Source organism: Alexandromys fortis, unplaced genomic scaffold (assembly GCF_014885135.2).
Source record: "Alexandromys fortis isolate MF-2015 unplaced genomic scaffold, M_Fortis_MF-2015_v1.1 scaffold_335, whole genome shotgun sequence".
NCBI classification, from domain to species: domain Eukaryota; kingdom Metazoa; phylum Chordata; class Mammalia; order Rodentia; family Cricetidae; genus Alexandromys; species Alexandromys fortis.
The window spans coordinates 861,652-873,481 of NW_026068218.1; the positions used below are offsets into that span (position 1 = coordinate 861,652).

General features: G+C 33.0%; 1 pseudogene; it reads right to left on the reverse strand.

Annotated features, from left to right (window-relative positions):
* Positions 1–923: 923 nt before the first annotated feature.
* LOC126493508 (olfactory receptor 150-like) lies at positions 924–1,870 on the reverse strand (annotated as a pseudogene).
* Positions 1,871–11,830: the final 9,960 nt, after the last annotated feature.

Sequence of the window (11,830 nt, forward strand, 5' to 3'; positions counted from 1 at the left end):
AATTCTTCCTTTTAGTAACCATAACCATAACCTAGGGTTTCAAGAACAAGAACATTCAGCAGTTTCATGTATCCTTGTCTGACCCCTATTTTTCATTCAAAATTGCTCATGAGTTCATGAGTGAAGCTTATCTTTATTCAGAAAAAAAATGCCAATTATATCTTTCATCCATGTGAATAAGTGATACAAATGAATGCTAGAGATGTAAGAGAGAAAAGAAAACAACATAACTCTACATGAATAACTAGGAATATAGAATTATAGGAAAATGAGGATTTAGTATACGGCTATGTGAAGAATATTGCACAGATAACCATGAAAAGCACTCTGCCTTGGTTCCTGTTTACCGTTGCCTTTCTAGTTTAAGATAGTATATACGCCTTGTGTGGGGGATGATTGTAGAACTTGTCCTCTGCTTACACATGCACTAATATAGTGCTGTACACTTTTCAATAATCAGAATTACAAAATATTTCTATGCATAACCTATTTTATTACAATTACTTCACTTATGAAATTGTTGAAAGTATTTTTTGAATCATTCGCAAATTGGACAAGAAGATCTTCTACAAATCATTGAGGCAACAAAGAACTATTGCAGAATTTATGTACATTCATTTTATTAAAGTTACATTTGGCTTCCTTAAGCAGAGCGTGTTTTATATATAATAATATCCAACCACCCAAAAAAAAAAGCTTATGGAATTTCAGCAGGTGATGTAGGATGCTATCTTGAATAAACTCTATTATACATAGGAGTAGCACTTCGCCACGGGTATGAAGGTGACAATCCACTTTTACCTTTCATAAATTTTTTCAAATATCATGTGCTAACAATCATCTCACATCTAGTATTACCATTTCATGTATGTAGGCTATAATTTTGAAAAATTGCAGAAGTTATACTCCATTGCTAGTGAAAATCATTCTTTGTTATGTGGAAATTTACCTTATGTATTAATTTTTTTAGGGCAATTTTGACATTTTTATTTCTCAGACTGTAGATCATGGGATTCAACATAGGCACCACAATGGTATAAAACACAGATGACAATTTACTTTGTCCCAGAAAGTTGACTGATGGTGGCTGAAAATACATGAATGTTAAAGAACCGTAGAAAATAGCAACAGCCATTATGTGGGAGCTGCAGGTGCTGAAGGCCTTGAGTCTTCCCTCAGTGGAATGAATGTTGAGGATGCTGACAATGATGAAGATGTAGGAACTAAGAATGGTCATAGCTAGTATAAGAATGTTAAATGAACCAAGGGACCATAATAGTACTTCATTGATAAAAGTACTAGAGCAAGAGAGCTCTAGTAATGGGAAATAATCACAGAAGTAATGCCTTATTATATTATCCTTACAGAAAAGCAATCTTATCATGAAGAAAGCATAAACTGTGGCACTAAGAAAACCCATACCATATACCCCAGCAATCATCCACAAACAGACTTGATAGGACATGATTACATTGTAAAGCAAAGGGTTAGAGATAGCCACATAGCGGTCATATGCCATTGCAGCCAACATGTAACATTCTGCAACAGCAAAAACACAGAAGAAGTAGAACTGAGCCATGCATTCTGGATAGGAAATGACATTCTTATCTGCCACAAAATTCACCAGCATTTTGGGAGTAATGACAGTAGACTGACAAAAGTCAATAAAGGACAGACTGCTGAGTAAATAATACATGGGTGTGTGAAGCTGAGAACTGAACAGAATCAAGATGATCATTCCTAGATTTCCCACAACTGTAACCAAATAGACTCCTAGAAAGATGAGGAAAAGTGGCAATTGGAGTTCTGGATTCTTTGTTAACCCATCAAGGATGAATTCAGTCAATGAGGTTTGATTTGCTTCTTCCATTCTCTTCTAGAAAATCAACGTGAGAGAAAAATTTTATATGGAAGAAAAATGTGAGTGTCCATTCTCCTATCAATCAGTAAATTTTGAAACAGAATTCAATTTTTTAGGTATCCTTAATCAGCTGTCAACCTATTTTCTACCCAAATAGTCAGATATTTTGTAGTCCTTATAAAAAGAGGTATGCAAAGAATAATCAATCAGATGATTGCATACTTGTGACTTTGTCATAAGAACTCTGTGTATATGTACCCATTTCCTACCGACTGCAAACAATTCTAGCACCCCTTATTGAGTGTTTCAAGTATTTGTCATGTCTTAGTAATAGCACCTCTTTTTTGGTAGAAAATATTTTATATGTGGTAACTTAAAATCATTATGAAAAGACATCAATAGCAAACTCGAATTAATGGCAGATAAATAGAAGCATTGGATACAAATTAATTAATAAATAAGCTTACACATCTATGCTGATTTTCTTAGTTAAAATTTTGGATTTTGTTTGCTATGTTAAATTATAGCTTTCATTATATTTTTTCATGAATGTTTTCTACTCTATGGATAATACTGTTTATTTAAGACAAGGGCTACCAGACTGGCCTTACATTCACAATCATTGCCTATTTATTCCCATGTTTCAAGGTAAATTATTAAACAAAGCTTCAGTCAGTACTTAGAATAATTCATTTTAGCCTTTTCATCTACTAAAAGTATCCCATAAAACTCCACCTGAATATATCACTTAAGAAATATATCCATTTATGTCTTAAGGACTTTGTTCCCTTGGATTCACTGACCACATTGTGTTACTGGGTTCCATCATTTGATTTGGAGTTGTTAGCCAGTGAGATTTCTATAACTCCTGGAAAAATCACAGGCTCTTATCAATGCTATTGGTCTTTCTAGAGCTCAGTGGAAAGACATTGTTGCTGAAGGTACCCTGTCCTTGGTCACAGAACTTGGAGCTATCAGGATATTACTGGCCTGAAAGTGTCATTCTTATTGGCTATCTTTCACAGTACTGGGAATAATCTCAGACACTACCAGAGGAGAAAAATGCTCAAAAATCTTATCCAGCTTGGCACCTTGTGAGCTATAAAAACATATTGACTGCAAAACAATCTAATTGTTACATTAGTGGCATGAACATATAGGAATATTGAACAATTTTCTCTTCCACAAGATAAAACTCCTATATGACAACATTGTCATACTAAGAACCTCTTGATCTTGATGCCCATAAATGGACTGCATTTGCTTATGAATATTTTAGTTGTCTATTTTTTAATTATCTTTTATAGATATTCCATGTACACAATGACATTTTTGCTGCTGTTATATTATCTATTGAGCAAAAAACTATATTCCTACACAAAAATTCTTATTACTTTAATTATTAATACTTGAGTCACATTCTTTCTCACTAAGCTATGATGTACTTTCTCTGTGCTGATATACTCTTTGAAGCTTGTTTTTTCTTAAATAAAGATATCACCAAAAGCTTTACATTTGCTAGTCTTTGTATGTCAATTATCACTGTAATTTGATTTTATTAATATGTGTCCTTATATTAAAACATATTTTAATTAATTTTTAATATTTTATAAAATAAATAGAAATAGAATAAATTATGAACAAGTTAGTACAGAATAACTAAATTCAAGCTAAAATAACATAGACAGTTCTTATACTATGAATCTTTTATGCAGTTCTGAGAGAACCTGAAGAAAATTCTGATAATAGAAGAACTCACCATAGAAATGTTTTAATACTCTACATAGAAAAAAGAGAAAAAAAAAGAAAGAAAACAGTAATGCTCACAGAGATGTGCAGAGGGTTCTCATAATCCATTGAAAGAATTTCACATTTAAGTCATATCTTTTAAGAGACTATTGTAGTACGTAAGCAACCTTTGTCTACTTTGGATTACTTAAGAATTGACAGTTAAAATAATTATAGAATAATGTTAAAATATGTGTGTCTTAAAAAGTAACAATAATAGAATCTGAAAACTCTGGAGACATGTAACTTTCAGTATATAACTTTCTTCTTGAATCTCTCTGTATGTAACATTCACATAGAGTATTAGCAAGTATTTTAATTTCATTTATAAATAGCATATTTATTATGATTATTAATTGTGTTTGTTTAAATGGTATGCATTGCATTAGTATATGTCATGGCACACATGTGAAGGCAACAGAATAACTTTGGAAAGTTTCTTTAATCCTTCAACCATGTAGATTCAGAGGACTGAAGGCAGGTTATCAGCATTGCTTGCAAGTGCGTTTACCCTCTGATTCATCTCGTCTATACAGTAAGTACTCTAATTTCTAAGAGAATAATGTATGTAGTAACTTTTCAATCAGATTTAAAATTACTTTGAATATGAAATATGATTAATTTAATTTTTCATTTGTTATTCATCAAAATTTACTAAAATAATTCCAACAATATTAAAATTTACCAATGCTAAATTAAAACATGTATATGAAGAGAATAAACCTTGCTGTACTTTTTTTTATAGTCGTAGACTTAGTCCCAAGAGAAAGCTGATTCTCCACAGAGCAGCTCCAATTTTATTTTTGACTTTTCACAAAGTAACATCCACAGCTATAAATAATTTGTTCGTATCCTATTTCAAGATTTATTGAATATTAGCATTATATCAACTTTCCATATTCTAGACTCACCTACAATATTAATCAATTACACCAGTTAAGACAGTGCTATTACCTCGTCTCTCGTCTTTATATTTGGAAATTATGTTATATTATAGATAGACTAGTCGCTTATAAAAGCCCTAAATATATACAAAATTATATATACAACTCTTAAACTTAGTTATTTATACAACTTTTACTCCATGCTAAACTAGATGATTATGAATCACTTTGGGAAGCTTGTAGAGATCTGTACTGCATAAAGTATAAGAATAAAATTATACAGTCATAAAAATACAAAATGTTTATGCATTTGGGAGGCATTAAAATAAGTAAAATCAGTCTAAATATATGCTTCCAAGACAGTTTCTAACATTTTTACCCACCCATTTTTTGCTTTTCCTTTGCTCTCTCACATTCTCCATTTCCATCTAAATATTTCTGAATTACAAAGGTAATGACAATGTCCTCATGTCATTGCAGAAGTAAAGGTAAAGTGAAATCCACTCTGATTTAAAGAACTCACCACCTAATTCTGGAGTTTTGTATTTTTTAGTGGAATTCAACTCCAAATATGTGATGAAATTTGCAGGTAAAATAAAGATGACAGGTAAAGGCAGTAAATTTGTAATTTAAATGATTAATACTGCATACTGATATTCTTAGGCTCAGTACAAATACGTACCAAACTCATGGTAATAATGTACAATAAGCAAAAATTTGAGCTAATGAACAATCATAAAATTTGAAAAGACATCACTTCTTTTGAGTTAATGAAAATGATGCTAATTATTTTATATTTTCATATTTCATAACATGCTTTTACTAAATAATTATTCAAATGTCTTTAGATTCAATATCGTTCTCTAAAAATTTCTTTGGCCTACAATGCAACTTAAGGTCCAATATGTTCATCAGGGAGGGAAATGGGAGGCTGGGAGGAGGCAGAAACTTTTTTTTTCCTTTTCTCAATAAAAAAATGAATATTAAATGTAAAATATGTTACATTTAAGTTTAGTTGTTTCAAATTAGTTTCCTAAACAAAGCTAGTTTAATGGGGCTATGCATTTTGTAATGCAGAAGAAAGGTCTAATCTTGTCATTGAAGTTAATTGCCTGAATTACCATGATCATAATAGGAATCACATATTAAGAGGGTTTTATGGAGTCTAACACTATGAAAGTTTTTCTTTTGGAGTTAAACTTGAGCCAAATATTACACATTTCCCTGGGTAAGGTGTACTTCTTGTGGAGAGCATGCCTTCAAAATTATTTCAAAGACAAAAATATCCATGGAAATGTATCTAAAGACAAATAAATTTCTTTAAAAAATTTAAAACTTACTGGGATATATAAAAATTATGGAGTGAAAATATTTCTTCATGTGCAAGATTTAATGCAACTCATATGAAAACACCAAAACATAAATCCTTACTAGGTCAAGATAGTCCACGCATCATTCTATGATGCATAGGGAAATGAAGATCTGGAACATCATTTATATATAAACAGTAATTGAACTGTAATAATAATTTAAATAAGATATGCAATAAACATTCCAGTTCAAAGGCATGCAATTACAATATCAGGAAAAATTCAGCATGTGCTGAGGACCTGAGTTAAGTCCTCATTCTCCTGTGGATAACTTAGTGGTTACCATCAGAAACCTTGGTCTCTTCTACTTATCCCATCAAACAATAATTATAACACAAATATCTATGTATTCAAGAATTGGGAAACACTGTTATACATGGATGCATTTCATCTGTCTGATAAAGATAATAATAGATGTCCCCCTAACGAGGTACAATGACAGATCAAAAATCATCCAGAATATATGTTTTCTTACATAATGTAAAATGATGTCTTTGGACTTTATTATATGCTAAGGGAAGGAAATAGAGAGAGCTTCTATTAGTGTGTGACATCTAAGGTATTTCAGTATGTTAATATTAATTGAAATAAAGAAATTAGGAACTTATTCCTGGGCATAAAATGTATTCAGGCAGTGATGTAAACAGACTATTCCAATAAGCACACCATTTATTTGTCAAATATTTACTTCCCTTAGAGTCTTCATAAATTGAACTGACTGGCCCTCCCTACTGAATAATAAAAGTACTCCTTTAATAACTGAATAAACGAACCAAGTTAGTAATAGGGTACAGATTTTCACAGTGGTTTCTCTAGACTCATGAATCACTCTCTTTTTCTCTAACATTGTCAGCACAAATTATACTTCCCACTCACAAACTCTCTAATACTGTTGTGCTCAGTACTGTGCAATCATCACTGCTGAGGTACCAGGGCCCTGTACTTAGTCTCAGAACTATATTTGATGTTGATGTAATGACAGGTTAACAACCCTAAGAATTTCTTGTGCTCTAGAGTTGGCAACAGTCTCACCTTTTGCTCACCTGAGCAGTTTGCCTCCTATACTCTGAAGGTTTACCTTAGAATTATATATGCCAACACCAAATAACAAGATCACACAGTCTCCAAGGACTTCCAACTCTCAGGAAGAAAACCCTTGAAAGGGAAACAAATGTCATTTCCCAACAGGATAATGCTTTTCTGTTATCAAAAACAACCTCCATTGGTGGTAAAGATTTATTTAGATATACCACCTAAATTAAAATCAATATTTTGATAAATGAAATCACAATAGAATTGAAGATTCTACATATCTGATGGCTCCTAGTGCTGTCGTTTCCAGCACACATTATAGTGAGCTGGTCTAAAATGTCAGAAGATAGTCTGGCATATCTTATTGAGAAGCTCTTAGAGATTTTAAAATAATAAACTAATTTCTCTTTCACTAAAGGTTGCTCTTATATCGTATCCAACTCAACAATTTGTATACTTGAGGACTGATGCCTCATCTACCCAAGTAGGTGGGATTATAAGCAATCAATCATCAATGCATGAGGAATTCTTATTGATTTGTCTGTGTATATCTATGAATGTAAAAAAGTTGCATGTGCATGCATATGCATGAGTATTTGAAGGGCAAAGGACTTGTTTTGGTGTTCCTCAGATTGTCCATATTTTTGGATGCAAGATCTCTTACTGGCCTGGAATTAGGCAAGTAGCTAGTCTGTATGACTAGTTTGTCTTAGCAGTATACCAATCTCTACCACCCAGTTTGTGTTTGGATTTGCCAGTATTTGTCCCTAGTTTTTAAAAAGGATTTTTGAGATTCAACTTGAATCCTGTTGCTTGTAAGCAAGTACTCTGGCAAATGAATTACTTTTTCTACCCCTATTTTAACTACTGTTTTATATTATTATTTTTTAATTGTGGAATAATGTAATTTAATTCATGGTTTCTTGATGATTTAAATATTGTTTTCTAAAAGCAAAATCAGAAAAAAAAGTGCACTCACTTTGTTATAGACACTCACAGTTGGTTTCAGCTGACAACAAAACACAAACTTAGGTTCACTTACCGAGAATGAACCTCAGAAGAGCAGACTAACTTCTGGCTTGTGTGTGATTCTTTTTCTTAACATCTAATTGGATAAAACCAAAGCAAGAACATTCAGAGCAAAACATGGTATTCTTCCTTTAAATAATACAAAACCTGAATTTAGCAAAGAAATGTAAGAACATTTAATAATTGGTGGTCCCATTACTATACCCAATTTTTCATTCTAAACTAACCATTATTTAATGACTGGGACATGATCTTTATTCAGAAAACAATTTTCCAGTTTTATCTTTTTTCCCTAGTGAATAATGACACAAATACATGCTACAGTGAAAAAAAGTAGCTTTGAGTCTGAAACTCAGAATGCTAAGAAAGGAAGACACCATAGCTCTATATTAAAAAGATATATGAAGCAGACCAATGACTCTTTGTAATGAACACTTGAACATAAATATATATGGACAAAGGGTTTACTACATGACTTAGCGTGTGATAGTCCAGATTCCATCGAAAGATATTTTCACCTTTTCTTCTTTCTTTTTTTCTTTATTTTTTGTTAAAATTTATCTTCTTTGTGTGGAGCAGGTCTGCAAATGAATAGGGCAGATAGGCAGGAATAGAAAATGAATAGGATTGCCGGGCGGTGGTGGCATAGTCCTTTAATCCCAGCACATGGGAGTCAGAGGCAGGCTGATTTCTGTGAGTTTGAGACCTCGATACCAGCCTGGTATACAAGAGCTAGTTCCACGACAGGCTCAAAACTACAGAGAAACCCTGTCTCGAAAAAACAAAAAACAAAAAAAGAAAGAAAGAAAGAAAGAAAGAAAGAAAGAAAGAAAATGAATAGAATCAAAACTATGATGTAGAAGAGATTTTCAGTTTTATATGGTTCTACTTAATTGTTTCTCTCAGTGTCTGTGCTACTAAGATTATATTTAGGAGTGTTCTCCTGTGCCAATGCTTGCAAGTGTACTTCCTACTTTCTCTTTAGTGAGGTTCAGTGTCATTGCCTTTATGTTGAGGTCTTTGATCCATGTGGACTTGTGTTTTAGGCATAGTAATAGATATGTATCACTTTTTATTCTTCTACATGTTGATATCCAGTTATACTAGCACCATTTGTTAAATATGCTATCTTTTTTTATATTTTATATTTCTTGCTTCTTTGTCAAAATTCATGTGTTTATAGGTGTGTGCATTAATATTTGGGTCTTTGATTTGGTTCCATTGGTTCTCTTGTCTGTGTTTATGCTAATACCAGGCTTTTTTCAGTACTGTAGTTCTGTAGAAGTGTTTGAATTCAGGGATTGTGATTTCTCAAGAAGTTCTTTTATTGTACATTGTTTGGGCTATCCTGGCTTCTATGCTTTTCCATATGAAGGTAAGTACCATTCTTTCAAGGTCTGTGAAGAATTTTCCTGGAAGTTTGATGGACATTGCATAAATCTGTAGATTGCTTTTGGTAAGATTGGCATTTTTGCTGTTAATTCTACCTACCCAAGAACATGGCAGAGCTTTCATTTTCCGGTGTCTTCTTCAATTTCTTTCTTCAAGGATTTATAGTTCCTGAAGTACAGGTCTTCTACTTGTTTGGTTAGAGTTACTCCAAGATATTTTATGCTATTTGTGACTATTGTAGAGGGTGATGTTTCTCTGATTTCTGTCTCAGCCCATTTATCATCTGTGTAAAGGAGGGCAACTGATTTTTTTAAGTTAATCTTGTATCCTGCTGCATATCTGCAAGTTTTTATGAGTTGTAAAAGTTCCTTGGTGGAACTTATGTAACTATCATATCATCAGCAAATAGTGAATGTTTCACTTCTTCTTTTCTAATTCGTATCTACTTTATCTCCTTTTGTAGTCTTATTATTCTAGCTATGTCCTCAAGAACTATATTGAATAGATATGGAGAAAGTGGGCAACCATGTCTTGTTCCTGATTTTAGTGGTATCGCTGTCATGTTTTTTTTTTTTTCCATTTAGTTTTATGTCGGTTGTATTAACAATAATTTATACCTAGACTTATTAATTCCTATTTGTAGACTATGTCTTCCTACAAATTGCAGAAGTTATTCCCTATTGCTAATGAAAACTATTCTTTGTTGAGTGAAAGTACATTTTTTACATTAGCTTTTTTAGAACAAGTTTGACAAGTCCTAACTTGATTATTTTGTGAGACTAGATCATGTCAGCCAACATTCTTGATATTGTTCAGCATGTAGAATAGAGAGGAAACTGCAACAGATGTGTTCTAAAATACTGGATCTTCTAGGCCATCCACTGCTTTCAGAGACTTTTCAGGGTGTCTTCATCGATCAAACCTGATGTTTCCAACCAAGAATGAATGCACAGCTTCTCATTTCCTGTAAAAAAATAAAAGCAAAAACTCTTTTCCAAAGACATTCATATTTCAATTTATATTTTGAAGTCAAAGCATTTTCAAAATATGTAAGTTGGATTAATCCAATGACATTTATAATAAAATGTTTCTTTTTGCAATTGTTTTTTTTTATCAACAAAGACACACAATAAAATAAAATATCCAGGTTCTTTGTGTATTTTCTATCTCCACATAGCGTTTATTTTAATCTTATTACTTGATTTTCATTTTTTAGTTTTGGTTTATTGAGACAGTGTTTCTTTACATATCATTAGCTGTGGTGGATCTCATCTGTACCCTAGGCTGGGCTCAAATTCACATAGATCTCCTGTCTCTTTCACTCAAGCGCTGGAATTAAAGGAATACAACACCACTCTCCACTCTCTATTTCATGTTTTAAGAAATTTCTTTGTCCTCTCTTTCTCTCCCAAGTCTATGTATATTTTTAAAAATACTATAAACTGCTTAGAGTTTTTTTTTTTCCTGTCTAAATCTGTCTTTTCTGTATATATCTATCTTTTACATCAGCAAATAGTGAACACATGAGTCTTGAATCTGCTAAGCAGCATGGCAAGGATTAACGCTGCAACTTTGGTGGCTGGCTCTGCTCCATTCTTTAGCTTCCTAAGAGTCTAACTTCATGGCAGAGGTATGGGAAGGAGACATGTTTAATGTCACTGCTTTGTGGAGTTTCTGGGTCCATGACAGCATTAAGAAGCATGCTGTCAGATGCTCATGAACACCATTCAAGTATTTGGTGGCAGGGCCTCATAAATGAGCTATAAGATATTCCCTGCTAAAGCTGAGTCAGGAAGCCTCTCTTATAGGAGTCATGCCTCTACTTGCCTCTACTGAACAGAGCTCATCTGAGAAAATGCAGCTACCAAGAAGTCATGCTTACCACTGTTCTTTTCTGTCCAGAATCCCTTCCTGAGGACTCTCAGCTATTATGTGAATGTATATGCTAAACTTTGGGTGCCACTTATAGCACCATTTTGTCAGGTGGGTTCTGTTTGCTAGAGGAAACCAGAGGCATAACTCATTTGAAAGAGGCTGTCTGACATGGTATTAGTGGCAAATGTCTCACAACTCTTTTAAGACACCTAGGTACCAAACATTAAATGTTGTCATATGCCATAACAACCAACATGTGACAATCTGCAAAAGTAAAACCACAGAAGTAGTAGACACGAGCTATCCATTCTGGGTAGAGGATGAAATTCTTCTCTTTCACAAAGTTATCCAACATTTTGGGAGTAATGACAATGGACTGCCAACAGTCAATAAAGGAGAGACTGCTGAATAAATAATACATGGGTGTGTGAAGCTGAGAACTAAACAGAATCAAGAGTTGTCGTGCCCAGGTTTCCTATCATTCTAATAACATAGATTGCTAGGATGATAAGGATCAGTAGGAACTGGAGCTCTGGAGCCCCTTCTTTTTTCAAATTATTTGGAAGCCTAAAAACATGAGTTGTAGAAAGAGCCATTTC